This window comes from Chiloscyllium plagiosum, unplaced genomic scaffold (genome assembly GCF_037043375.1).
Source record: "Chiloscyllium plagiosum isolate Xiang-an unplaced genomic scaffold, Cpla_swu_hap1 HiC_scaffold_39, whole genome shotgun sequence".
In the NCBI taxonomy this organism is placed as follows: Eukaryota; Metazoa; Chordata; class Chondrichthyes; order Orectolobiformes; family Hemiscylliidae; genus Chiloscyllium; species Chiloscyllium plagiosum.
In genome coordinates this window covers 69513721-69540932 of record NW_028270177.1, presented here as the reverse complement: position 1 = coordinate 69540932, position 27212 = coordinate 69513721, and positions in this window count along the sequence as shown.

Sequence of the window (27212 nt, the reverse complement as noted above, 5' to 3'; positions counted from 1 at the left end):
CTCTTATAAAATCATGAGAGGCTTGCATGTAGCGAATACATCAATTTTTTTTCCCACGTTGGTGAATCGAGTACTAGAGGACACCCATTAATGTTTGGAAAGGATAAAAAATGTAAAAAGGAAACTGGGCTGAACCGAACAAAAAACTGTCTCAGTGACATTTTCATTGAGGGTGACAGAGGGGTTGTCTGCACGAGGCCGAGATAGTTTCATGTTGCTATCTTACCAAACTCATCTCATTAACTACCCATCCCACTCCATAGTGTCCCTCTCATACAATGCCAGCCCGATTCTCCCACCCATCATGTCTGGAGGTACTCACTGTCAGCCGGATACTCCTGGATATTCCGTGATCCCTGACACTGGTGCCATCTTTAAAAAGGCCAATGGGCACACGGTTGCGCTTTCTCAGTTTGGAGCTGCCCTGCACATTTTCCCCGAGCATGGCAGAGAAGGGAAAATTACACCACGGTTTGTCGACAGCAGCACGGCGGTCCTGATGGATGGGCTAGTGCAAAGGGAACCATGCTCTTCTCCTTCCCCGAGGGGGCCACACTACCAGACCCACCGAGCATGGTCTGAGCTCACCACCCAGCTCAGTGCAGTTTCTGGGGTCTGAAGAAATGTCCAGCAAAACAGGACAAGCATCAATAAGTTTCCCCACTCTGTCAGGATAAGGGTCACCATATTTTTCTGCTCCCTCACACTCACTGTATATCTGTTATAGCACCGACCCCCGAACAAGGCTCATGCTCCACCACTCACACTACTGCATGCAGCACCTTCCCTCTGTTTCTCTTTTGCCTTTCTAATGCCCCCCACATAGTTATAGAATAATCTGGAGAATGTCAATTATGGAATGTTCCAGATATTGTTCCAACTTATTCCCAGTTTCATAAAAACGGATGTGCCCCAGTGCGTAACACGTGATGGAGTCGAGACGTACATTTTTCAAATCACACACGATTCAAATCCATCATGAGGCCATTAAATACTTCAAATATGCTCCAACATTCAATACGTTTGGGGTGATCTGATGGTTTTCTCAGCTCCATGTTACAGGAACTTTCAGTCATTGGACCCCCAGGCTCCTGTTACCGAACAGACGATTCTCAGACACTTCATTCCCCTGGTTTCTTTTAGAATGTGTTCAGATGGCATTTCTTATGGAGACGGACTCTCCTTACAATATATTTCATCTGATTTATAAATTCATGCAACAGTCAGCATGCTTTTCACAGACCAATCCAAAACATGCACTTATTTTATGGTTATCGATATCCAATCACAATTAGTCATTCTGGTTATTTCACTTGTCTCACCTTATTGTATTCAGCCAAAGACAGCTTCCAAACGCTTGTCTCATTATAAAATATAATTTCTAGCAGAAAACATTTTTATCTCAAATACACATTTTTCCTTGTCATGAAAGTTTCTCCTGCCCTTTTTCTGTGACTGATTCTGCGTGTAACAGTTACACAGTCTCCCACTCAGTTGGCTGGATGGTTGGTTTGTGATGCAGAGGGAGGCCACCAGCGCAGGTTCAATTCCCCACACTGACAGAGGTTACCATGGAGGGGATGCTCTTTCAACCTCACCCCATCACCCGTGTGGTGACCTTCAAAGTAAACCACCATGAGTGGTCTCTCTAATGAGAGTTATTTGGGACTCTAATCTATCAATGTTAGAATTTTAATTTTTAGCAATTTTTTAAATTAAAAAATATATTTTTATTATTATATTAAACCAATAACAAAACAACTCAAATAACTGAACAAAATTACACCCATGTGCATGTATATGCAAAATAAGTTAAAGTCTCCAAATTGAGAGAAGAAAAACAAAAATAAACAATAAATAATAAATAAGTAATACGGCTTAGCGTAACAAAATGATAGCTCTCGTTCTTCGAAAGCATTAACTGATACATGTTCATACGTTCATAATTCTTAATATGTGATTCATTAGACAATATCCTCATGGCTATATAAAAGCCCTTTTTCGAGTGACAGATAAGTCTGTATCGCGGTAATCCAAAAACGGTTGCCATATCTTATATAAATCTCTGTTTTTCGGTGTAACATACTGGTAAGAACGTCCTAAGGGATATTCTCCATGACGAGTTTACAACCACACAACAGACCAGGGGGGGTTATCAAACATCCAACACACCCGAATACTTTTCCTTGCACAGGAAGTATGGTGCAGATACTAAAGGAGTATTATGCATCAGTATTTACTGTGGAAAAGTATATGGAACATATAATATGTAGGGAAATAAATAGTGAGACCTCACAAAATGTCGATATTACAGAGGAGGAAGTGCTGGATGCCTTAAAACGGGTAAAGGTCGATAAATCCAAAGGAGCTGATCAGGTGTATCCGAGAACTCTGTGGGAAGCGAGAGAAGTGATTGCTGGGCCACTTGCTGAGATGTTTGTAATATGGATAGTCACAGGTGAGGTGCCGGAAGACTGGAGGTTGGCTAACGTTGTACCATTGTATAAGAAGGGTGTTAAGGACAAGCCAGCGAACTATAGACCAGTGAGCCTGACGTTGGTGGTGGGCATGTTGTTGGAGGGAATCGTGATGGAAAGGATGTGCATGTATTTGGAAGGGCAAGGACTGATTAGGGATAGTCAACATGGCTTTATGGGTGAGAAATCATGCCTCACAAACTTGGTTTAGTTTTTTGAGGAAGTAGCAAAGAGAATTGATGAGGGCAGAGGGGTAAATGTGATCTATATGGACTTCAGTAAGGGTTTTGATGAGGTCCCTCATGGGAGATTGAATGGCATGGTTAGATCCCATGGAATACAGGAGAACTAGCCATTTGGACACAGAACAGGCTCAAAGGTAGAAGACAGATGGTGGTGATGGAGGGTTGTTTTTCGGACTGGAGGCCTGTGACAAGTGCAGTGCCACAAGGATCGGTGCTGGATCCACTACTTTTTGTCATTGACATAAATGATTTGGATGCGAGCATAAGAGGTACAATGAGTAAATTTGCAGATGACACCAAAATTGAAGGTGTAGTGGAGAGCGAAGAGAGTCACCTCAGATTGACCAAATTGCCAATGGGCTGAGAAGTGGCAGATGGAGTTTAATTCAGATAAAGGCGAGGTGGTGCATTTTAGGAAAGAAAATCTTAGCAGGACTTATACACTTAATGGTAAGGTCGCAGGGAGTGTTACTGAACAAAGAGACCTTGCAGTGCATGTTCATAGCTCCTTCAAAGGGGAGTCGCAGGTAGAAGGTGTTTCCTTTAATGGTCAGAGTATTGAGCGCAGGAGTTGTAAGATCATGTTGCACCTGTAAAGGACACTAGTTAGGCCAGTGTTGGAATATTGCGGAAAGATGTTGTGAAACTTGAAAGAGTTCAGAAAGATTTCAAGGATGTTGCCAGCGTTGGAGGATTTGGGCTATAGAGAGAGGCTGAACAGACTGGGGATGTTTTCCCTGGAGCGTCGGAGGCTGAGGGCTGACATTATAGAGGTTTACAAAATTATGAGGGGCATGGATACGGTAAGTAGGTAAAGTCTTTTCCTTGGGGTCGGGGAGTCAGAACGAGAGGGTATAGGTTTAGGGCGAGAGGGGAAAGATATAATAGAGAACTACTGGGCAACTATTTCACACAGAGAGTGGTACGTGTATGGAATGATCTACCAGGTGATATCGGGGACGCTGATACAAGTGCAACATTTAAGATGCATTTGGATGGGTAAATGAATAAGAAGGGTTTGGAAGGTTAAGGGCGAGGTGCTGGCAGGTGGGACGAGATTGGTTTGGGATATCTGGTCGGCTTGGAATGGTTGGACCAAAGGGTCTGTTTCCATGCTGTACATCTCTATGACTCTATGACTTATATTACTCTCTGTTTTATGATGCACCATACTGGTGAGAAAGTCCAAAGGGATATTCCCCATGATGAGCTTACAAACACCCAACAGACCGGGGGAGTTTTCAGACATCCAACACAACAGAATATTTTTTCTAGCCCAGAAAGTAAGGATTTTTTTTCGCATATGCATCTACGTAAGATATTCTGGGCATGCCCAGGAAAGAGAAATCGGGTCCATCTCCAATTCGGTTCCCAAGACACACTCTACCACACCTAACACTGTGCTCCAAAGTATACAAAGCCTGCAGCAGGACCACATGCAATGAGTAAGAGTGGCTATAGTCATTCTGCATTTAGGACATGCTGAAGACAATCCCACTTTGAATTTTGAGAGAAGATCTGGTGTCAGATAGACGCTATGAAGAATTTTCAACTGAAGGGAATGGGTCCTATTACTGATCAAAATCCTACGAGCATTTTCACAAATATCCTTCCATGTCTCCGAAGAGATCTAAACCCCCAACTCTCTCGCACAGACGTCATGAAGCTGCACAGTCTTGTCTGAGGGGCCACTATCCAATTAATGATAAAGGGTTCTGACAGAGAGTGTATTCTTAACAATAAGCAACCGCTTCTCAATCGGATCTGTAAGAGTATATTAAAAGTTTCTATTAATCAAATCTCTAATCTGGAAAAAAATGAAGAGGTCTCTACTAGGTATTCCATACTTACGAGTTATTTGATCAAATGATATCATTGTTTCTCCCTCAAGTAATACGTGGTGGCTCAGTGGTTTGCACTGCTGACTCACAGCACCAGTGTCACGGGTTTGGTTCCTGTCTTGGCTTTGTGCAGTTAGTATATTCTCAATTGTGTCTACGTCGGTTTCCTCCCACATTCACAAAGATGTGCAGGTTAGATGACTTGGCCATTGCTACATCGCTCATAGTGTTCCAAGATCTGTAAGTTGGGGCATTAGTCATGGCAAATATAGGATGGTAGGGGAATAGGTCTGCGTGGGTTACTCTTCAGAGGATCTAAGTGGACTTGCTGGGCCCAAGGACCTGTTTCCACACTGTAGGGATTCTACTAATTCTAAATCACCCAAACAAAGTATCCCCCTCGCTGCCCACAGTTTAAACCTGGAATCAATTTTCCCAGGTTGACAACCCGGTATACCAATTATAAGGGTAAGAAACATGGTTTTTGTTGTATTGCCCTCGATCTGACGCATTGTCCTTCAAGTTTTAACAGTATTGATAATCATTAGTTTTTGACAATGCTTCACAAATGTTGTCATTTTATCTAAGAATAACAGACTAATAAGGGTTCACTTTGTCTGAGAGGGCTCAATGTCTAGCCGTATTGACGCCGAGTCCTCAACGGTCCAGGCACTAACATAGGATGATAAAAGAGCTTAATTGATTGCTTTTAATCGGGGAGATTTACCACCCACAATCTGTGGGGCAGTTGCAATTTTGTTAGCTTGATAAAGAATCGCTTCTGGTACCAAATAAAAGAGCTAAACCAGCAATTATGTTTCCTGAATATCTGTCTGGGAAACATCAAAGAAAGCATTCGCACGGGGTGTAGGAAATGAGGAAGGACATTCATTTTAATAACAGCTATCCGACCTAGCCAGGATTTTGGAAATGCCTCCCATCTTTGAAGGATTTTAAAAATTTTGTCAAACTAATGGACACAGTTCACGTCAAATAAATGATCAAAGACAGATGTAATGAATATACTGAAATAGGGAAACTACACCAGTGACCATTTAAAAGGAAACCAGGATTTGCCCTCAGTATCAGGCATTTCCCTAAGACATCCCATAGGCATGGCCTCCAATTTGTAAAATTAATCTTATCACCCAAAAAGGCAACAAGCGAATTAATGCATTGCATCACATGAACGACCGAAATTGCGGGATTTGACAAAAAAAATAAGACCCTCATCTGCACACAATGTAATCTTACCCAGAGAGAAGTGGGGGCATGGAATTCGCCGCCTGTGGGTGTGGCAGAGTCAGAATCATTGGTGACCTTTAAGCAGCAGTTGGATAGGTACATGGATGGGTGCTTAAGCTAGGACAAATGTTCGGCACAACATCGTGGGCCGAAGGGCCTGTTCTGTGCTGTAATGTTCTATGTTCTATGATTTCTATCCCACTGCTGGGGCAGATGTGTTGACATCCATGCGGATGGCCTCCGCCAGTGGCTCAATCACCAACGTAAACAACAATGGTGAAAGGTGTCAACCTTGTCGGCTGCCTGGAGAAATATTAATATTACTGGGTGGCCACACCATTAGTGAGAACTGCAGCCAGAGGATCGCGGTAAAGAGCCCTCACCCACTTGATAAAAACTTTGCGTAGACCAAACCGTTCTCATGTACAGAAGAGATCCGGCCACTCAACCCAATCAAATGCCTTCTCTCTTCTAAAGTGATCAATAATCCCTGGGCAGATTGTTGTTGACACTCTTGGATCATATTGAGTAACCTCTTAACAGTGTAGGAAGATCTGTGGCCCTTTATAAAGCCTGTTTGGTCCTCTTTGGCAATGGAAGGCAGTAAAGTTTCCAGCCTAAATGCACGAGTCTCAGACAGGATTTTGAAATCAACATTTAAAAGTGAGATCGGCGTGTAAGAAGCACAATCCTCCAGGGTCTTCCTTTCTTCAGCGTCAGAGAGATATGAGCCTCTCTTAAGGATGGAGGGAGGGGTTAGTGACTGTATGAGTGACGGAACGTGTTAAACATCAGCCCTGAAAATAGGTTTATACATTTTTTATAAAATTCACTGGGAAATCCGTTAGGATTGTGCACCTTTACATTCTGAAGCTGCTTCACACCCTACTGTACTGACAATGGTGCATTAAGGCACAACACCTATTCAGGGGTTACTCCTGGAAGACCCAGGTTCTTGAAAAATGACTTCATCTTAATCCAGCTATCCTCAAAATGTTCAGTCTGAAATAATTCGGAGAAAAATCTCGGACAGGCTGCATTAATCTTTTTGGAATCGAAGGTAAGGATTCCAATACCTTCCCTAATTAAGGCAATGGCTTGAGAGGGGCGCTCGTTTTCCTGGCAAGATAGAATAAATACCTGCCTGGCTTATCACTATGTTCAAACTGCCTTTGATTTACAAAAGTAAGTACCTTCTTGGCTGTCTGTGTGAGCGTGGAATTCACAGTAGACTGAAGCGTTGTAATCCTCTGCAGCTTAGCCACTGACGGTCAATCACAGTACGCCCTCTCGGCTGCCCTCAGCTGTGCCTCAAACCAACGATCCTGCTCCCCCTTCTGCTGCATCCTAAGGAATAATTATTCCCTTGGCATAAGCCTTAACAATTTCCAATAGGATGGATGGGTTACTGATTAAATCTTAATTAATGGCTAAGAAAGATCTGAATTCATTAGAGAAATACTCAATGATCTAACTAGCCTTATGAATAAAGGGATATATTCGCCGGTGTCTCGAATCTGTCATATTGCCCTTAATGTTAATCAATAAGTATGGTCAGAAATAGCAATATTCCCAATTATGCAGGATGCCACCGAAAGGAAGATTGTTGCAGGGATGGGGAAGAGATCAATCCTCGTGTGGCATTTCTGCGGGTTAAAGGAGAAAACAAAATCCCTACTTGTGAGGTAGACCTGCCTCCAGACATCCACCAGCTCTACAGAAACTAAAACTACTACAACGGGCAAGCTCTCAAAACTTTCCAAAACTAAACATATAAAAAAACCAAAAAACAAACAAAATCGATTGGGGAATTTAAAATGTCCACAAAATTTTCGCTTTCTCTGCAGAGTCAGACGAGTTCATGGATCCATTAAATGCAATACAGAGAACCGTTGGGTACCAGAGGGACTACTGTTTCCCGAATCCCCTTACTCTTCTCTTGATAGGTGTTAGACTTGGAAGTAGGTGAGCACTTTGGTGATAGAGATCACAATGCTGTTATGTTTACTTTACTGATATAAAGGAATAGGTGTATACCACTGGGCAAGAGCTACAGCTGGGGTGAAAGGCAATTACGGTGCGATTGGGCAACATTTAGGAAGTATAGGATGGAGAAGGAAACTGCAGGGGATAGGCGCATTGGAAATGTGGAGCTTATTCAAGGAAAAACTCCTGAGCGTCCTAGATGAGTATGTACCTGTCAGGCAGGGAGGAAGCTATAGAGCGCAGGAGCCGTGGTTTATGAAGCAAGTTGAATCTCTGGTCAAGAGGAAGAAGAAGCCTTATGTTCGGATAAGATGTCAAGGCTCAGTTAGGGCGCTTGAGGGTTACAAGGTAGCCAGGCAAGACATAATGAGAGATCAAAGAAGAGCCAGGAGGAGGCATGAGAAGTTGTTGGCGCATAGGATCAGAGTAAACCCTAAGGCTTTCTGTAGGTATTTAAGGAATAAAAGAATAACGAGAGTAAGATTAGGGCCAACCAAGGATAGTAGTGGGAAGTTGTGTGTTCAATCAGAGGAGATAGGGGAAACACTAAATGAATATTTTTCAACAATATTCACTCTAGAAAACGACAATGTTGTCGAGGAGATTACTGAGACAAGAGACTACAAGACAAGGTGTGATTGAGTTTCACAAGGAGGAGGTATTAGAAATCCTGCAGAGTGTTGAAATAGATAATTCCCCTGTGCTAGATGGGATTTATCCTAGGATCATCTGGGAAGCCAGGGAGGAGACCGCCGAGACTTTGGCATTGATCTTTGAATTGTCATTGCCTCCACGAATAGTGCCAGAAGACTGAAGGATAGCAAATGTGGTTCTTCTGTTCAAGAAGGGGATAGAGACAATCCTGGTAATTATAGACCAGTGAGCCTTACGTCAGATGTTGGTAAAGTGTTGGAAAAGGTTAGAAGAGATCGGATTTATTATCATTATTTCTAATCATCTAGAGAAGAATAATTTAATTAGGGATAGTCAGCACGGTTTTGTGAAGGGTAGGTCATGCCTCACAAATCTTATTGAGTTCTTTGAGAAGGTGACCATACGGGTAGAAGTGATTAAATCGGTTGATGTGGTGTATATGGATTGCAGCAAGGCGTTCGATAAGATTCCCCACAGTGGGCTATTGTACAAAATGCGGAGGAAGGGATTGTGGGAGATATAGCAGTTTGGATCAGAAATTGGCTTGCTGGAAGAAGACAGAGGGAGGTGGTTGATGGGAAATGTTCATCCTGCAGTCCAGTTACCAGTGGTATACTGCAAGGGTCGATATTGGGTCCACTGCTGTTCGTCATTTTTATAAACGACCTGGATGAGGGCATAGAAGGGTGGGTTGGTAAATTTGCAGACAACACTATGTTGGCGCAGCTGTGGATAGTGACGAAAGGTGTTGTCGGTTACAGAGAGACATAGAAAAGCTGCAGAGCTGGGCTGAGAGGTGGCAAATGGAGTTTAATGTGGACAAGTGTGAGGTGATTCACTTTGATCGGAGTAACAGGAACGCAAAGTACTGGGCTAATGGTAAGATTCTTGGGAGTGTAGATGAACAGAGAATTCTCGATGTCCAGGTATTCAGATCCTTGAAAGTTGCCACCCAAGTTGACAGGGTTGTTAAGAATGTATACAGTGTTTTAGTTTTTGTTAATAGAGCGATCGGTTCTGGAACCATGAAGTTATGCTACAGCTGTACAAAACTCTAGTGCGGCCGCACTTGGCTTATTGTGTACAGTTCTGGCCACCGCATTATAAGAAGGATGTAGAAGCTTTGGAAAGGGTGCAGAGAAAATTTGCTAGGATGTTGCCTGGTATGGAGGAAAGGTCTTACGAGGAAAGGCTGAGGGACTTGAGGCTGTTTTCGTTAGGGAGAAGAACGTTGAGAGGTGATTTAATAGAGACATATAAGACAATCAGAGGGTTAGATCGGGTTGACAGGGAGACCTTTTTTCCACGAATGGTGACGGCGAAGGGGCATAGCTTTAAATTGACGGGTGATAGATATAGGACAGATATCAGAGGTAGTTTCTTTACTCAGAGAGTAGTAAGGGTATGGAATGCTTTCCCTGTAACGGTAGTAGATTCGACAAGTGTAAGTGCATTTAAGTCGTCATTGGACAGGCAAATGGGGGTACATGGAATAGTGTACTTGGGATGGGCCTCAGATTGGTATGACAGGTCGGCGCAACATCGAGGGCCAAAGGGCCTGCACTGCGCTGTAATGTTCTGTGTTATATATCATTAAATGATTTTTTTAAATGAATCACCGCTGCTGAAAAGTCCCAAAAGGACATAATCCTGGAACGTTTGAATTAAAGCCATCGGAGTTCTGGAAGCTTCCATTAGTCTTTGTTTATCCCATAACTATGTAACCACACAAGGACAGAGCGAGAGCGCTGGTCTGAGCCTGACCTGTGCACCGGAACCCGATGAACTGTCTCAGTCTTCGCCCGTCCCTCTTCAGTTTCGAAGTGAAGGAATCGCTGCAGCCAGTTCTCAAACAATACTCACTGGCTGACCACCTGCTGTCTGGGCCAGCAGACTGACCATGTGAACATTCTTCATCCTGCCCCTGTTATCGAGGTCGTCATCATGTTCAGTTAAGGTACGGACTTGTTTTTCAAGGGCTTGGATCCTCTCCTGAGAGGAATCGATCGCGGTCTCTGCCACTGCGTTCGGAGCTTGACATCGTCTGTTATGTTTCCAAGGCTGTCAAGTTGCTCCTCATGTTTATGGAGCGCGTCTGAGAGTGGCAGTGGTGTTAGCCACGGTTGAACTTTTCTTTAATCATGCCTTCAATCATTTCAGGTAACTTGGTGAACTCAGTGACCGAGGCCTGGTGACTAACTGGGTCTATTGAACGAGCAGAGTGGGTTGCAGTGGCGGCCTCAGGCATGCTCGATGCTTCTGACGGGTACACCGTGTGTGGGACTTACTCGATCCTATCCAGTGTTTTGTCATTTCCACTTGATAAACTGGGATCAATAAAGATTCTGTCACTCTTTTAGGGTTGAAGTTTAAGCAAATTGCAGGGATGGAGTGGGTTAGGGAACCACTTTGCCCATGCTGTGATGCAGAGCCCAACAAAACAGACTTTCGGAATCGCCGCTATCTTGGATTTCCTCTTAACATTTTATCGATATTATCATTTTATTTTGCATTATATTCCTGGATGTTCTGGAGCAATGTGATTTTGTACCACTGTCAGCCTTTCCCCAACACTGCACATTCCTGCCATTCTCCGATAATCCTTGACTCCGTTATTATTTATGAACCTTCTGTCTGTGCCTCAAAATATTCAATATCTCTGCCTCTAATGCTCTGCGGGGAGGAGAGTTCCAAATAGTCTCACCATTGTGAAAACAAAAAATAACCTCATCTGTGTGTGAGATTATTTTTGTCTCCTTACCTGAGAAAGGATATAATTAAATTGGAAGCAGTTTGGAGATGTTTCACTTCATGTATTCCAGGAATGAGGGTCTTATATTATGAAGGTTTTAATAGGTTACTCTTGGAATGAGAGGTGATCTTATTGAAACATACAAAACCTAGAGAGAGTAGATCAGATAGATACCCACAGGGTGTTTGTATCGTCCAAACTGCTTGTCACTTTTATCTCGAGAGTGTGGAAGTAGAACATTCCGTCCATCATGTCCACATTGACCCTCGGAACAGTACCGCCGCCCCAGATCTGCCCCCCTTCTCTATCCATGTAACCCTGCAATTCCCATGACTAACCTATCGAACCTACACATCCCTGGGCACTACGGGCAATTTAGCATGGCCAATCGCTCTGAGCTGCAAACCTTTGGCCTATGGGCGGAATCTGGAAGGAAACCCACACAGACATGGGGCGAATGTTCAAAATCCACATCGAGGGTGGCCCGAGGTTGGAATTGAACACAGCTCCTTGATGGTGGGAGGTAGCAGTGCTAACCATAGATCCACCACGCGCATCCCTTAGTTCTATTAGTTATTTGTGGCTGATTAAAGAAATCTGTCTGACTTGTTCCTGTCACTGAACCTGACCCAGTCTGAGACCTTTATCATTGGCCATATCATCAACCTGGTTACATTTAAAATTTGTTGTGAGCAGTGGAGGAGTGGGACTAGAAAAGGAAACGGTAACACGCTCCAACCTCAGGAATATAGGAGAAATTCACAAAGTGGGAATTCTCTTTCACAAATGTTTGGGATGGCCAGACATTTATATTATAACGAGGCTGTCTTTGTCTAATTTCCGATTGACAGGTGAATCAGGGATAATAGTGTATGGAGAGAAAAGTGCAGCTGGGACCACAATGAGATGAGCCATGACCTCATTTACTGGTGGAGTAGTGTCAAAGGGCCGAATGGCCCTCTCGTGTCCCTCAGTCGTATGTTCTGATGTTCCATTCAGCCCTTCCGACCTGCGACGTGGTGGCAGATCGTGGCCACTCCGATGGTTTGGTGTAGGTTGGGAGATTACTTGGAAAATCCAGGCTGGGTCAGGAAGTGAACCCCCTACACCAATCCCTGTTTCCAGGCTTCCCCTCTCTGTAACTTCTGCTCCAAATGTGGGTCATGTTGCAGCCCCAGATACGTTGGGAATACAGCCCCCATACCCCACCCAGGTTAAATCAACAAATCCTCCGCTCTCCCTGAATGCAACATTTTACAACACGATTTCTAGGAAAATAACACGTTACTTTCCAAAAGTATAATGTGAAATGAATAAATAGGAACAGGAGCAGGTCATTCCGCCCATCAAGCTAGCCCTGTCATTTCATGAGAATATGGCTGATCTACTCCAGGGCTCAACTCCACTTTCTTGCCGACTCCTTGTATCCCTCCACAACTCGCTGGGTGAGGGAATTCCAAACATTCACTACCTTCTGAGATAAGACATCGGTTTGCATCTCAGATTGAAATCGAAGTTCCTTATTCGGTATCTATATCCTCGAGTTCGACACTTTGGCCAGAATGGAAACAACTTCTCAATATCTACCTTTCTATGTTTTGTATTTGTATCACTCTTCATTAATTTAAACCCCAATGAATAATCGCCTCACCATTTTAGAGATTCTCAATAACACAACCCTTTCATCCCAGGAACCCGTCTATACTACCAACCTAGTTATTTGCTGCATCAGCTTGCTGGCTTTATGTTTCATACACAGGAAGACTCCAATCCTTTTGTCCTTCTCTTTTTCTGGAAGTCCTTTCCATTTAATAACAGCCTGCCTTTTGGTTCTCAGTGTCATCCACAAACCCGGATGTATATTGCACTCAACTCCCTTCTTCAGGCTATCAGTATAGATTGTAAATAACAGGCCATCGGACTAATAGCTGTGGCATGCCAGCAGATATACTTGAAGATGTATTAATCCTGACTCTCCGATTGCTATGAGCTAAGCAACCATCATTCTATGTTAATACATTATCCATCATCCTACGAGCTTCTGTCTTGTGTAAGAACTTATATTTTGTAATACCTTGTGGAAAATCTGTGGAAAGCCTGGTGTCTACCAGATCTCCCTTATCAAGTCCGCTTGTTACATTATCAGACATCTCGAGATATACTTTGCATGGTTTTACAGGGCAAAGTATATTTTCCCGTTCACAAAACCACCCTGACTCTGCATGAAACTTTTCTAAATGTTCATGCTTGCCAGGTTTTCCTAATTAAGCTCGTCCCATCTGCTTTCATTTAGCCCATATGCCTCTAAATGTTTCCCATTCATATGTGTGTCCAAATGAGTCTTAAATGTTTTAGCTGTACATGCATCTACCACTCTTCCTCTGGCAGCTCATTCGATGTCCATACCACCCTCTGTGTAAAATGTTGCCCCTTCGTTCCTTTTAAACCTTCCCTCTCTCATCTTAACCTTATGTCTACTGTGGCTGAACTCACCCATGCCATTGGAAATATCTTGGCTATTCAACCTAAACATATCTCTCATGATTTTAGAAACTTTTACAGTGTCACCAGTCAACCACCCACATTCCATCTGATACTAACTTCAAGAACAAGTATTTAAAGACACATACTGCAAAATTAAACAATATTAAACATGACAGGTAAACAATGCTCAGTCCAAACATCAATTGGTGATTTGTTTTTCTCCATATTACAATACTAAGGCAGCATGAAACGCTTACTAGTGTCAATAAGAAGTCAAGTACCTGAATTCCTTTGTCTAAACGGGGTGATCATCTCGACAGTGAAAACGTGTCTATGGCCAGATCTACAAAATGCCACATAGTCAACATTCTCCCTCCTGGCCTCCCTATGAACTTGTTTGGTTGTGATTTCTTTGTCTTGCATTCAATAGAGAGAAACCCTTTCCCACATTCACAGCTTAATTTACACCCATTTTACATCATCCACTCGTTCACTACTGCTAAACTCCCGTTTATCTTTGCCACACCCTCTTTTCACTGTCACCCATCCCCCGTCTCTGTGAAGGCATTAAAAATCCCAGTTTCCAATCCTTTTCAGTTCTGAAGAAGTGTCACACTGGGCTTGAAATGCTAACGTTGTTTCTCTGTCTCTGCAGATGCTGACAGACCTGCTGAGTTTCTCCAGAAATGATTAGGCACAGAACACATTTTCACTAAAACAAATAAAAATGGATGCTGGTAATAAAAATACAAAACAATTGCTGGTGAAAGTGGGACCTTTGTAGAGGGTCACTGGACCTGAAGGTTTAACTCTGCATTCACTCCAGAAGATGCTGCAACATTTTCAGTAATTTGTTCAGCAATTGTTTTTGGACAATTTTCAAAGAAGGATGTCAAAGGGGCTCAAAATCCTGTCCAACATTGAGTGTTGTACACTGGGAACTGAACAATAATGCATGGTGCACAAGTTCCTTGAGTCGGAAACTGCATAAGACTGACATCACTGACACGACAGAGCTTTCAATCATGGTCCGGGAGAAAAACAGAGGGAAACACATTCACTTCAAGTACAGAAGTTGACATTGTGGAAAAGAAACGATTTAGATTATTACCTTAAATGGATAGAGTTAAAGTAACGAATTGGAGGCATGACACCAGGGAGATGCCATCAGCAGAATGAGAATATGAAAATGGAAGTGTTACCGCATCAGAAACCAGGTTAGGTCACTGAATACAGGGCTGATGCCAAGGTTGAAATCACGTGCACATAAACCTGTTGACAACCCAATAAAGCTACCACACGTGACTGGTTGCATTCCAAATAGCAGAATGAACTTCTGATGGAGAGGGGAAAATGGTCACAAGACTAACAGATTGGATCTAAGCTCTGTCGTCCTGCTAAATCCAAGCATAAATGTCGATGGACTATTTAACAATTTACTGGAGGAGAGACCTCTACAAATATCCTCATCCCAAATATCGGAACAACTCTGTACATCAGTGAAAAAAAAGTTAAGGGTGTGGTGTCTGCACTATCCCCAGCCAGAAGTGTTGAGTGGATGATCCAAGTTACATTCATCATGATGCCCACAGACTCACAGATGCTCGTCTTCCAGCAAATCGATCCGCTGCCCGTGACATGAAGAAACAGCTGAACACAGTAGATACGACAATGGCAGTGGGCCTTGACACCATTCCTGCAATAGGACTGAACACTTGTGCTGCACTGCAAAGCGTTTCGCTGGGAAAGCTGTTTCATTCCAGCTCCAACTCTGACATCTCTCGAGCAATGCAGAAAATTACTCAGCTTTGTCCAGTCCCCAAAGAGGAGAATAATTACAATCTGATTAATTACCACCCCCTCAGTCCCAACACGATAGTCAAACTGGTGGGAATTCTTTTTGACAGAGCTGTCAAGTAGCACCGAAATAATCAGGTCAGTGTGTTTTCCAATAGTTCCCAATGTGGAGATGGTGCTGTCGTGGAAATACCATTGGATTACTAATCCAGACCACAATAATTCTCTGGCAGCTGGTGGAAGTTAAAAATAATTAATAAAACATCGAGACCAAAAATCTGGTGTATTTAATAGTGATTTTGTGTCCAATGTCGATTGTAAACATCGATCCCCTACAACAATATAATTTCAGGAAGTGAATCTCCCGTGCTTTCCTGGTCTGGCCTAAAAGTGACTCCAGACGCACAGGCATTGTATCTGAATCGGCCAAATAAGACACTCAATTGTATCAAACTGCTCTGAGGTCTTAAAGGATAAAACCGGACAGAACACTTGGCACCAGCCTCGTTATCAGAAAAGGGAATGGGAAACATAGTTCCTGTTGACCCTGCATAGACATCCTTCCTAGCATCTGAGACCTTGCGACAACATTTACACAGCTTTCCCACAGACTGCACAGAAATATTGGGAAAGGAGGAGGTCATTCAATATAGTGAGCTTTCCCCATGGTAATTCATGGCCGAACATCTCCTCAATGCTGTTTCCCCATACAATGTTCATATCCCATAATATCTTTAAACATTTTGAAATATAAAGCGAGAACAAATGTAGTGCTTTCGGCCCATCACGTTTGCTCCTCTATTCAATATACACGCGGTTCTTTGATAATGCTTGTGTATTAAATACGATTTGACTGTTTTCTATAAAGTGAACGATCATCCCTGCTTCCAATCTGTCTCACACGTTCAGAGTTTGACATATTTCAATGATATCTCCACTCATTTTCCTAATCCCTATGAACTACAGGCACAGTCACCCTAATACTCTGGTCCCATAACAGGCCTGTCATCCCACAGATCAGTCTGGTCATCTTCCACTGCTCTCACCCAATGTCAGGTATCCAAAACTGTACACAATACTGCACAATGTTCGAGATGGGGTCCCACTAAGGACCTGCACAGCTGCAGTAAATGACCCTTACTCCTGTATTCAAATCCCCCTGAAATGAAGGTGAATAAACCATTTATCTGACTACCTGATTTCTGCTCCTGCAATATTTCTTTCATTGACTCGTGTAAAGGGAGATACAGATCGTTTTCAATGTTACAACACCCCACTTGCTGGGTTTATAGGGTTTATATACACTGTTCAACGTGCCAATGCCATTCCCAGTAGAAACTTCTGGCTTCAGAACTCATTGCCTTACATGAACTCGGAGGGTTGCACAGAAATAAAACAAAAATGCAGCTAAAGTTCCTTTATAGATCAACATTTTTCAACCACTCCCTTTGCAAATGATAGGCTGCCATTCTATTGTTCCCATCAAAGTGCACAACACCTCACCCCTCCCATTGCTCTCCATCTACCACGTATTTTCCCAGTCATTCCAATTGTCTCAACTGCATGACCTCACACTCAGAATCCTCTCCAATACTTTGCCCAAAGCTGTAATTCCCCGGATTATTCTTATTCCCTTTCCTGAACAAGGGATTAACATTTGTCGCCCTCCATGATCTGGCAATACTTCAGTGGACGGTGAGGATGCAAAGATCATCGCTAAAGGCGCCACTTCCTGTGATAACCTCGGGTGCTTCCTGTCTGACCCAGGGGATTTATCTATTGTTATATTTGCACTTCAACCAATCTGCACTCCATCTCGCATTGTCTACTCCCTGCCCAACCAATTGACTGTTTGACAGATTTCCATTTCAGGGCTGCCCTCCTGAGCAAATACAGTTCACAATATCCTGTCAATCACGGAATGGAAAAAATGCAAAGGCACCAATGACTTCATGATGAAGGGCTTCTGCCCATAGTTTTCACTCTCCAGCTCCTCGAGATCCTGTTGCTTTAGCAACGCCACACTTTTCGACTCTGATCTCAACCAACTGCAGTCCTCATTTCTCCATTATTGAGTGCTGACTCCTCTGCACACTGAACAGGGAATTAATCACCAGGGATTCATTGTATGTGGAGCTGACTGCTCAGTACTAGAATGTTGCATTTGATGAATTCATTAATTAAAAAAAGGAATTACAATTCCACAGTTCCAGAGTTACAGTTTGTTTCATGGATTATGCAGCTTGATAACAAACAGTAAACGATTGATGAACTCCGAGTTACAGTGTATTCCACGTGTAAAATTCCAGGATGATGTTCTTTACCTTAATGTTGCGAATATTATCAGATAGACAGTTGTGATAATGGAACAAGGTGACATCTGGAAGTGTTACATTTTTTGCCATCACAGAGACATATCTGAGGAAGGTCAGGGCTGACAACTCAATATTCTGTGGTACAAAAATGAGAAGTAGGGCAGGAGAGGGGAAAAAGAGGAGGTGGGATTGCATTGTTAATTATGGAGTCAATGACTGCAGGAAGAAGGGACGATACATTGGATGAATCTTCTAATGACGCTTTGCGTGTAGAGCTCAGGATCAAAACCATGACAGACACACTGCTGGGGATATATTATAGAACCCCACACAAAAGAAAATACCGGAGCAGATATAAAATCAATTTACTGAGGTGTGTAAATATAATAATAGGATCATTATATTCATGCATTTCATTTCCAAATATTCATTAGGGCAGTGATAACTTTATAAGGCGGGGAAGATGTCTTGAAATTTAATCCAGAGAGGTTCTCATATCAACATGGAGCATATACAGCAATGGGCGGTGATGTGCTGGCAATCACTGTGGGGAATGAAGCCAGTGAGTTTTTGCAGGCAGGATTGGGAAAGCATGGTAGCACCAGTGACTGTTACTCATGCATTTTTAGCTTGTTAAGGAAAAGTCCAAAAGAAAAAACGCCGAAGAATAAAAGATTTTTGGACTGCTGAGGCAGATTGTATTAAAAATAAGTCATAATCTGCCCATATTACAGTTACTTCTGTGTGAAACTGTAGCAGAAGAGCGTGGGGATGGGGGTCACATTGTCAAAATGGAATCGATGCCAGTGTCACCGCAACATGTTACATTGAAGATGAAATTTAGGGAAACAAGACAGGAGAACCTTGAATGTCTACAAATATTCAAAATGGAATTAAAAATTATAGATATGCTTAAAACAGTTCTAACGTGAGCAGGCCAATGGAGATCCCAGAAGAGTAGCGAACGTATAGGGATAAACTCAAGAAAGTAAGTAGAAGAGCAAAAATGGGAATGATAAAAATATTATCTGGCAATATTTTCAAGAATTCAACGACATTTTATCGGTGTATTAAGGGTAATAGGGTAACAAGACAAAGAATGGGGTGTATTAGGGACCGAGGAAGCAGCCTGTGCACAGAGCCAGAGAATATGTTAAACATGTACGACTTATCGGTCTTTGCTTTGGAGAAGCAGTTCCTGGATTCACTGTCAGTTCCTGACAGTGTGTCTTTGAGCAGATTGACACAGATGCTGAGAAAGAATTGGAAGTTGATGCAGGACTAAAAGTGGGCTAATCCCTAGATCTGGATGTACTGCAAATTAGAATAATGTGGAAGATGAGGGAGGAGATTACAGGCTCTTAAATTTTGTGGGTTTTTTTGGTTTGGCTCTGGCCACCGAGGAGGTGTGATTGAAGAGGACAAAATCTAATGAAAGTTCAACTTCCATGCAGAGTGCTAGGAAATATCCATGGGGACTAAAGATCACCAAGTCGCACATTAATGGGAGGGACACCATTGTGCAAAATTGTGAAGGCTGCTTTGGCTGGATCACTAAATATCCTCAAGGCTGAGATGGACATATTTTTAAACAAGGGTGTCACCTGTTCTTATTAGAACGACAGCAAAGACCAGAGGAATGCGTCAATGCCAATTGGCTGTCAGGTTGAAGATTTGCATCAGCGCAGTCAACACTACTAGAGGGAAGACCTCTGCAACACATCTTCCATGGGCACGCATGAACCTGATGTCAAGGAGTGCTTAAGGCCTAAATATTCCATCACTGGTTTCCCTCCTTTCCTGGCAGGGGAGATAACATGATCAATAAGGTGGCTCTTCCCAAGACAATTGTCGTATCAAGTGTCTGTTCTTATTAGAATGGCGAATCGTCAGAGCTAGTTGAGATCATCGCTGGATTGTGATTGGAGTACCGTTTGGTTGTGCGGACCTGCTCTTGGTGGATCCGCATGCTGGTTTCAACCTAACACCATATTAGGGACCTGACAACCTTGGAGCTATGGCCTCAGCAACCGCTCACAGCCCAGGCCAGGGTATTCACAGCACAGTCAGGGTTACTGTAAAGAAGGTGGAGGAAGGTACACCGGTCGATCGGACTGTGTCCCTCAAGACGATTCTGCTCGAGTGCTGCAGGTTTGGTGCAGCAAACGTGTACTGCCTGCAGGATTTCCCTTGGGCAGGCTATTTCGATGTGACCTTCGGGAGCGTGAAGCATTGCGAGCAGCTCCTGGAGGTGTTTAAAGAGAAGGACTGTGGGGCTCTGTTCTCCATCTAGTCGATGATCCCGTTGTATGTGCTTCCTGCACAGAGGAGTAGGGTTGTTACAATTCATGTGTACAACCCCACGTCCCAACAGCTGATATCCTGACCTTCCTGAGAAGATATATCCAGGTCGAGGAAGAAAGCACTAATGTGGTCGACCATTTCGGGATCTTGACCAGCAAGTCAGCGTAACCCTGAAGGTTGATGCCAGTAGGAACATCCTCCACGCACACTCCAGCTTTGCAATCAGAGGGAGCCGAGGTTACATGATGTACGCAGGGCAGCCGAAAGTGTGCCAAACCTGCAAAAGGTCAGGAAACATGGCGGCAGACTGTAAGGTGACTCTGCGAATATCCACTACACACTTACCTTTAACAAATAAGAAGTTACAGTCTGGGCTACTTGCTTAAAAATTTTTGAGGGATCGGGCCTGGTCCAGAACAGATTGGGGGCCCTTTGCAGGAATTAGGCAGCGAGTGGCAGGTGTTAGTGTCTCTTATTTTGTGTGTTGATAAAGAGAGCTTCAGATAGGAATGGCTTTTGCAGCAACCAAGGATGTTTTGGAGGTGGAAGAATCGACCTTGGGGATTTTACAAAATGCACATAAGTCCAAGCTGCGGGAATTAGTAGACAAGCTGCAGTTGAAGCTGGCTCCTAATGTGAGGAAAAATGATATGATTGCAGCAGTAGCTATGCATTCAAACTTGCTGGAAACTCCATCATGATCTGTGCAGATGACTAAACTTCCATCGCAAATAAAGCACCTTGTGTTAGAAGCAGAAATGAAGCAGTTTGTGTTGCGACTAAAATTAGAAGAGAAAGAAAGAGGACGAATAGGTTTAATCCACGAAAGCAAAAAAGAAAAAAAAAACAAATGTTTAGCAGGAGAAAAAAGAAAAGAGAGCTCGTTTGAGTTTCAGAGATAGACATTTAGAATGGAAAGTCAGCTTAAAAAGATGGAAATGAAGGCTGAAGGTACGTTTTGGGATCTGGGGAGTATGAGGATGCAAAGAAAATGCACATGAACTTGTTCCAGAAGCCTATAGACAACATTTAGGAATCGAAGGAGTGGCCCGGGTCAAACGTATATTGAGTTTTAAAGGATCAAACAAAGTAATTTCGATAGATGGATAAGAACTTTAAAAATCAAGCAAACCTACGATGCATTTCGAGAGTAACTATTTTAGAGGAGTAGCAAAATTCGCTGCCTGAAGTAATGCAAACTCCTGTGGAAGAGCAGAGAGGTACAACAGCAAGGTTCGCACCTGAACTGGCTGAAGATTATGAATTGGTCCATAAAACACAGTTTGGCTTCCAGACTCAATTTCAGTCCATGAGGGATGTAAACTGGGGCAAAGAGAAATCCTCATGTGGAAAGCGATATGTAGATATCAGTGAAGATCATAAGGATAACTTACCACAGGGGTAAAAAGGAAACCCGAGAAGAGGGCAAAGTAGTTAATAAACTCCGCTATCTCCATGGCAATAAATTAGGTCACAGTAAATAACTCTGTTGTTGTGCTAGAAAAAAAAGACAGATGTAGGAAAACAGGATAAACCTGGGAGTTTTGTTGGAGTGGCAACAGAAAACACCGTGGAGGCGATAAAGCTGCAACAGAGTGTACAAGCTGATCGGAGGTTGGTCAAGGAGGAAGTGCCGAATCTGCTTATAAGATATACCTTCAAAGGGAAAGTTTATTCACGTAAACGAGAAGTAGCAGGTAGAGATGATGCAATATTAAGGGACACAGGATCCTCTCAGTCTGTGATGCTGAAAGATGTGGAGATATGTACTCCTGAGGGACTATTTCCGGAAAAGGTGCTTTTAATTGGAATTCAGTGTGAGACAAAAAAAAGCACATAGTTAGGTTAAGCGAGGATAGAGTGTTCAGTGAAGATTGAAGTCATTGTGATAGGAGTACTGGACAAATCTCAGCTCCAGGAATACAAATTGTCCTTGTAAAGTATGTAGCTGTTTCACCAGTAGGAGTGCTGCCTTCTTTGGTTAAAATCCAGTGGAGACACAGGCAACTGAAGCATTGCCTTATCCTGGAATCTTTTCTGAATGTGGGGTTACAAGGTCCCAATGTCACGAGTTCAAACATGAGAGATAAAAAATGTAAAGATAAGTAAGGTGAAGTGGCATTTGGAGAGAATCTAATAATTGAGACAAACCAGGAGAAAATAGGTGATCATGCAAACATGTTTAGTTCAGCTGAACTAATTGAGTTACAGCAGAAAGATGAAATTTTTAAGTAGTTCTATCAAAAGGGCATATAAATTAGGCATTCTGAATGTATCTCTGCGTGTTATTATCTTAAAAATGGTGTCTGCATGAGGAAATGGAAATTGGCACAGATTCAAGGAAATGAAAAATGTGCAGAAATTCATCAAATTGAATTGCAAATGGGGTACAGAAAGAAGGTGCAGCAAGTGAAGCATGAATTACCACGTGGAGGTCATTTAGGAGTGAGAAAAACACAGTCTAAAATATAAGGCATTTTTACTGGCCTGCATTGCACTAGCATGTCGTTGAATTTTGCCAGACGTCAGGTAATTGGAAAACCACAGGTGTTAATAAACCTGCACTTTTAGTAACTATTACTGCAGTCGAGGAACCCTTTACAAGAGTTTAATTGATTGGCTATGTCCCCTACATCAAACAAAAATAAAGTTAGTTCAGTATTTGTTAACAATGATGGATGTATCTACGAAATTTCCAGAGGCCATTGCATTATGCAACATAACAGCGAAAAGGATTGTCGAGGAAAAACTCTTTTTTTAACTATATACGGACTACCAATAGAGATACAGTGCGATCAAAGTTTCAAATTGACATTCAAACCATTCAAGGAAGTTAAGGGCTGCTCTGTAATAAAGTAATCAAATCTACTGTGAACAATCTAAAATCGCAGAGAGCACGAGAAAGGTGACATCAAACATTAACGATCATGTTGAATGCTTATGGTAAGGATTATCCAGCTGATTGGGGTAAGAGAATTTTGTGTTTTTTGTGAGATGCACAAAATGAATCGACCAAATTCTGTCCATCTTAATTACGTTATTAAGAGCTAGGACCGTTAACATTGATTAAGGAGTAATGAGTAAATCAGAATTAAAAGGCCACACTATTGGACTTTGTCTCAAATTTTCCAGAACGAATAAAAAGCGCTGGGGAGTTGGCTAGATGACATTTAAAAGTATTGCAGAATGCACCTAAACAGGAAGTGGACAAGAAATCAAAAATTTGCAGTTTTGCTATCGGGGATAAAGTAAGTATGCTACTTCCACTTATGCGTGAATCTTGGAAAGCAAGTACTGGTGAAACTTATCAAATGAGAAAGAATATTGAGTGAGGATAACTACTTGGTAGGGATTCCAGACAGAAAGAAATCTCACAGAGTATGTCATGTGAATATGCTCAAAAGGTATTTCGACAGGGAAGAAGGTAATGATTACAGTACAGAAGGAAGATACAAGTTCAGAGGATTCGGAATTGGACATTCCTCAAATGAAAGTGGACAAGGATGAAGTTGTCTAAAATTTGGATAAATTATTGGAGAGTAGCCTTCCTGCTGAAAAGAAACGAAATGACCTGAAAAAGTTATTAGTATTATATGGGAAGATATGCGGAAATTAAATGGAAATACTACCTAATTGTGCATAATGTCAATAAAGGTCATGCTGTTCCGATTAAGCAGCATTCTTATAGGCATAATCCTCTGAAGTTGGTTCAGGTTCAGAAGGGGATTGAACACATGCTCCAAGATGGCATAATCGACCTGAGTTGCACTGACTGGAACTCACCCAAAGTCATGGTACTGAAGACAGATGGTACCCAACGGTTATGTTTGAATTATCACAAAGTCAATGCTGTTTAAAAAAAAAAGATGCATATCCAATTCCGCAGTTGGAAGGCTGCAGAGGGGAGGGTGGTGGGGCAAGCAACTTATATTTGGCATGAAAAACGTGCCGGCCACATTCCAGAGACTAACCAATAATTTTCCAAATTTTCCAAAATGTTCTGTACATTGATGACCTAGCGAATTTTAGTCACTCATGGAAGCATTTTTCTGACTTATTTAATGTATTTTGGAAGGCAGGCTTGGTGGTAAACCGAGCGAAATGTCAATTTGCCCAAGTCAATGTTGCCGTGAGATGTAAAGGTGTAGGAATTTAGGAATTTGGGGAATTTCCCACACAGTCGACAAGAGAAGCTGTCCTATGCTTCCTTCGATTGAGTGGAATTTAACGAAAGTATGTGCCTAATTTTAGCAGTATGGCTGCTCCACTCACTGAAATGTTCAAGAAAGGCAAGAAAAGTCGGGAAACACACTGTGAAAAGGCATTTGACAGCACACAAAATGTGTTAACCACTGTCCGGTATCAGTTAGATCTGATTAAGCAGAGTCTTTCAAGGTGGCTATAAATGCGAGCGATGCTGGAAAACGATGAGAAGATAGAAAGACGTATTGGTATTTATCCAGCAAGTTAACCGTTTATTGGTAGAAATATTCAACAGCTGAGAAAGAAACTTTGAACTTCGTGTTGGCACGACAACATTTCAGTTTTTTATATTACCAACAACACATCTGAGACAACTGTAAGTACTGATCACAAGCCATTGAAGCTTTTGGAGAAATATAAGGACAAAAATGCTAGTCTGTTTAGCTCGAGCCTGTAGTTTTAGCCACTCAATTTGAACATTGTGCATGTGGCATGTCTTGAAAATATGATTGCCAAAGCATTGTCGAAACTTGAATGACAGATCGACACACTCAGTGGTAGGTGTATCACACACGTAATTTGGATGTAGGTTTGCATTTTTACACTAAGTGAATGCATATGTGTGCTTTAGTGTACTAAGCATTATTTGTGGTGATTTCGAGAACTGAAGACATCTTTGGATGTTAATGATTCAGTTTTATATAGTCCGTTGGTTATGTTGTGCTTGAATTTATTTTCAGAGAGGTTCTAACCGACCCAAGGTTCCAACATGTCTCAATTTTGAACCGCTCATTGGGGTCCTTTGGTTTATACCAAACTGGTAATACCTCAAGTAAAAGGCTTTCAAGTCTTAAAAAAACTAGTATAATCAAGGGGACGTGGCCAGTTCTCGACCTGCGCAGTTCAGTCAGTTCGAAGGTTATTTAAGTCAGAGTCTCTGTTGAAACTGGGCGCTCTCCCCGTTCTTCTGTCCTCTGAATTCGTAACCTGTCAACTTGGTTTGTGTAAGTTTTAGTCTTTGTGCCAAATGATTTGTTTATTTGGAATGTTGAAAGCAATTTGGAACCGCATCATTAAGTCAGGAAAACCTGTCAGGTTCGGATCTGATGAGGTATTCTGGAATTCTATATTCGGTTCGTTGTGTTTCATTACTTAATGTTTTAAATAAATTCTGTTTGTTTAAAACTCGGCAGTCTGACCAGCTAATTTACTCTGGGGATATCCATTATACACTTACCTTCCACAATTAGCAAATCGATGATCGGGGTTACCTGCTTAAAATGTTTTGAGGGGTCGGGCCTGATCCATAAAAATGTAAAATAATCTTGTTCATCAAAAGTTATGATTTAACGAGTTAGGGAAGGAATGAATATGACACTGGCTATGAGACAGAAAGGATTGGGGCCAGCAAATGAGGAGACCCGAGAGGAGTACAGTAATATCTCCCAGTCATGAGTATTCAACCATCACTCTTTCTGATAAATGGAAGGAAATGCAAGGGAACAGATAACCTGTGGTACTTGGAATGCCGAGCGACAATGTGGATAGATTAGGACAATTTTAAATGTGATATAAGGAGTTATATTTTATATATAGACTATTAAATCACATGTTATAGAGGTTGTTTATATCTTGACAGGATATTCAGAATTGGAAACAGACACAGATACTGTGTGGGGTTACAGCGAATTGCAGCAGAGTAAGAGTGAGAATACAGCTCATTCCGAGCTGGTACAGAGATGATGGGCAGCGTGACCACCATCCTCGCTGCTATTATTCTGAGAAATGTATTGAAAAAGTTCAGAGCCTGGGGAGACAAGCTTAGTCATAGAACACGTAGACAATTTCATAATTACGAAACTATTCATATTTTATATCAAGTGTAGCTATCTCTAAAATGTCTTTTAAATCAAAATCAAAGTCTCTAAAATGTCTTTTAAATCTCTTGCTGAGATTTGTGCGGTTATTTTCAAAACTTACAGAGGAAACAGTCTCCAGTGTAATACATGTGTCACTGGCACAAGTACAGCTAATGGGAACAGGAATGGAGCATGATGTCCAAATATGACTGGGTTCAACATCCAGAGCAAGGAATAAAAGCAAAATATTAGAGATAGTGAAATTCTGAAATACAAATGCAAAATGATGGAGAAATGCAACAGATGAGGCAGGTTTTGGGCAGAGAAACAGAGTTCACATATCGAATTTGATATAAACCTGTTCTGAACAAGTCTCATTGGACTCAAAAAAGTTAAATGGTTTTTTTCTGCTCCAATACTGCCAGAACTGCAGAGTTTCTCTCCAGCACTTTCAGGCAGAGAGTAATGGTGGGCGGTTGCTTTCGGACTGTAGGCTTGTGACCAGCAGTGTTCCACAGAGGTTGGTTCTGGGTTTTCATTGCTTGTCATTTATATAAATTATTTGGATGAGAATATGAAAGGCATGGTTTGTAACTTTGCATATGACACCAAAATTGGTGGCACAGTGGACAGTGAAGGACGTTTCCTCAGATTACAAAAGGATCTTGATCAAATTGGTCAACCAGCTGAAAAATAGCAGACAGAGTTCAATCTGGATAAATGCGAGGTGCAGGTGTGTGTGTGCTGCTGTCTGTTGCACCAGGAATGGGATGATTTTATTCCCCATCTCCTGGCTTCAGCACATCGATGTCCTTCGTGATCTTTGAGAGGCCTTACTCTCTTCTGGTTAAGTCTTGCTATTAATGTAGTTGCACAATATCTTTGAATTATCATTTAACTTACCTGCCCATGCTATCCCATATCTCTTTTTGACTTTCCTTATTTCTCTCAAAATGGTGACCCACACTCTTGATATTGATTAAGAGATTCAATGCAATAAAGTTGTCTGGATCTAAAGAAAGACACTCTTTTATTCATGAGTGGATCCTC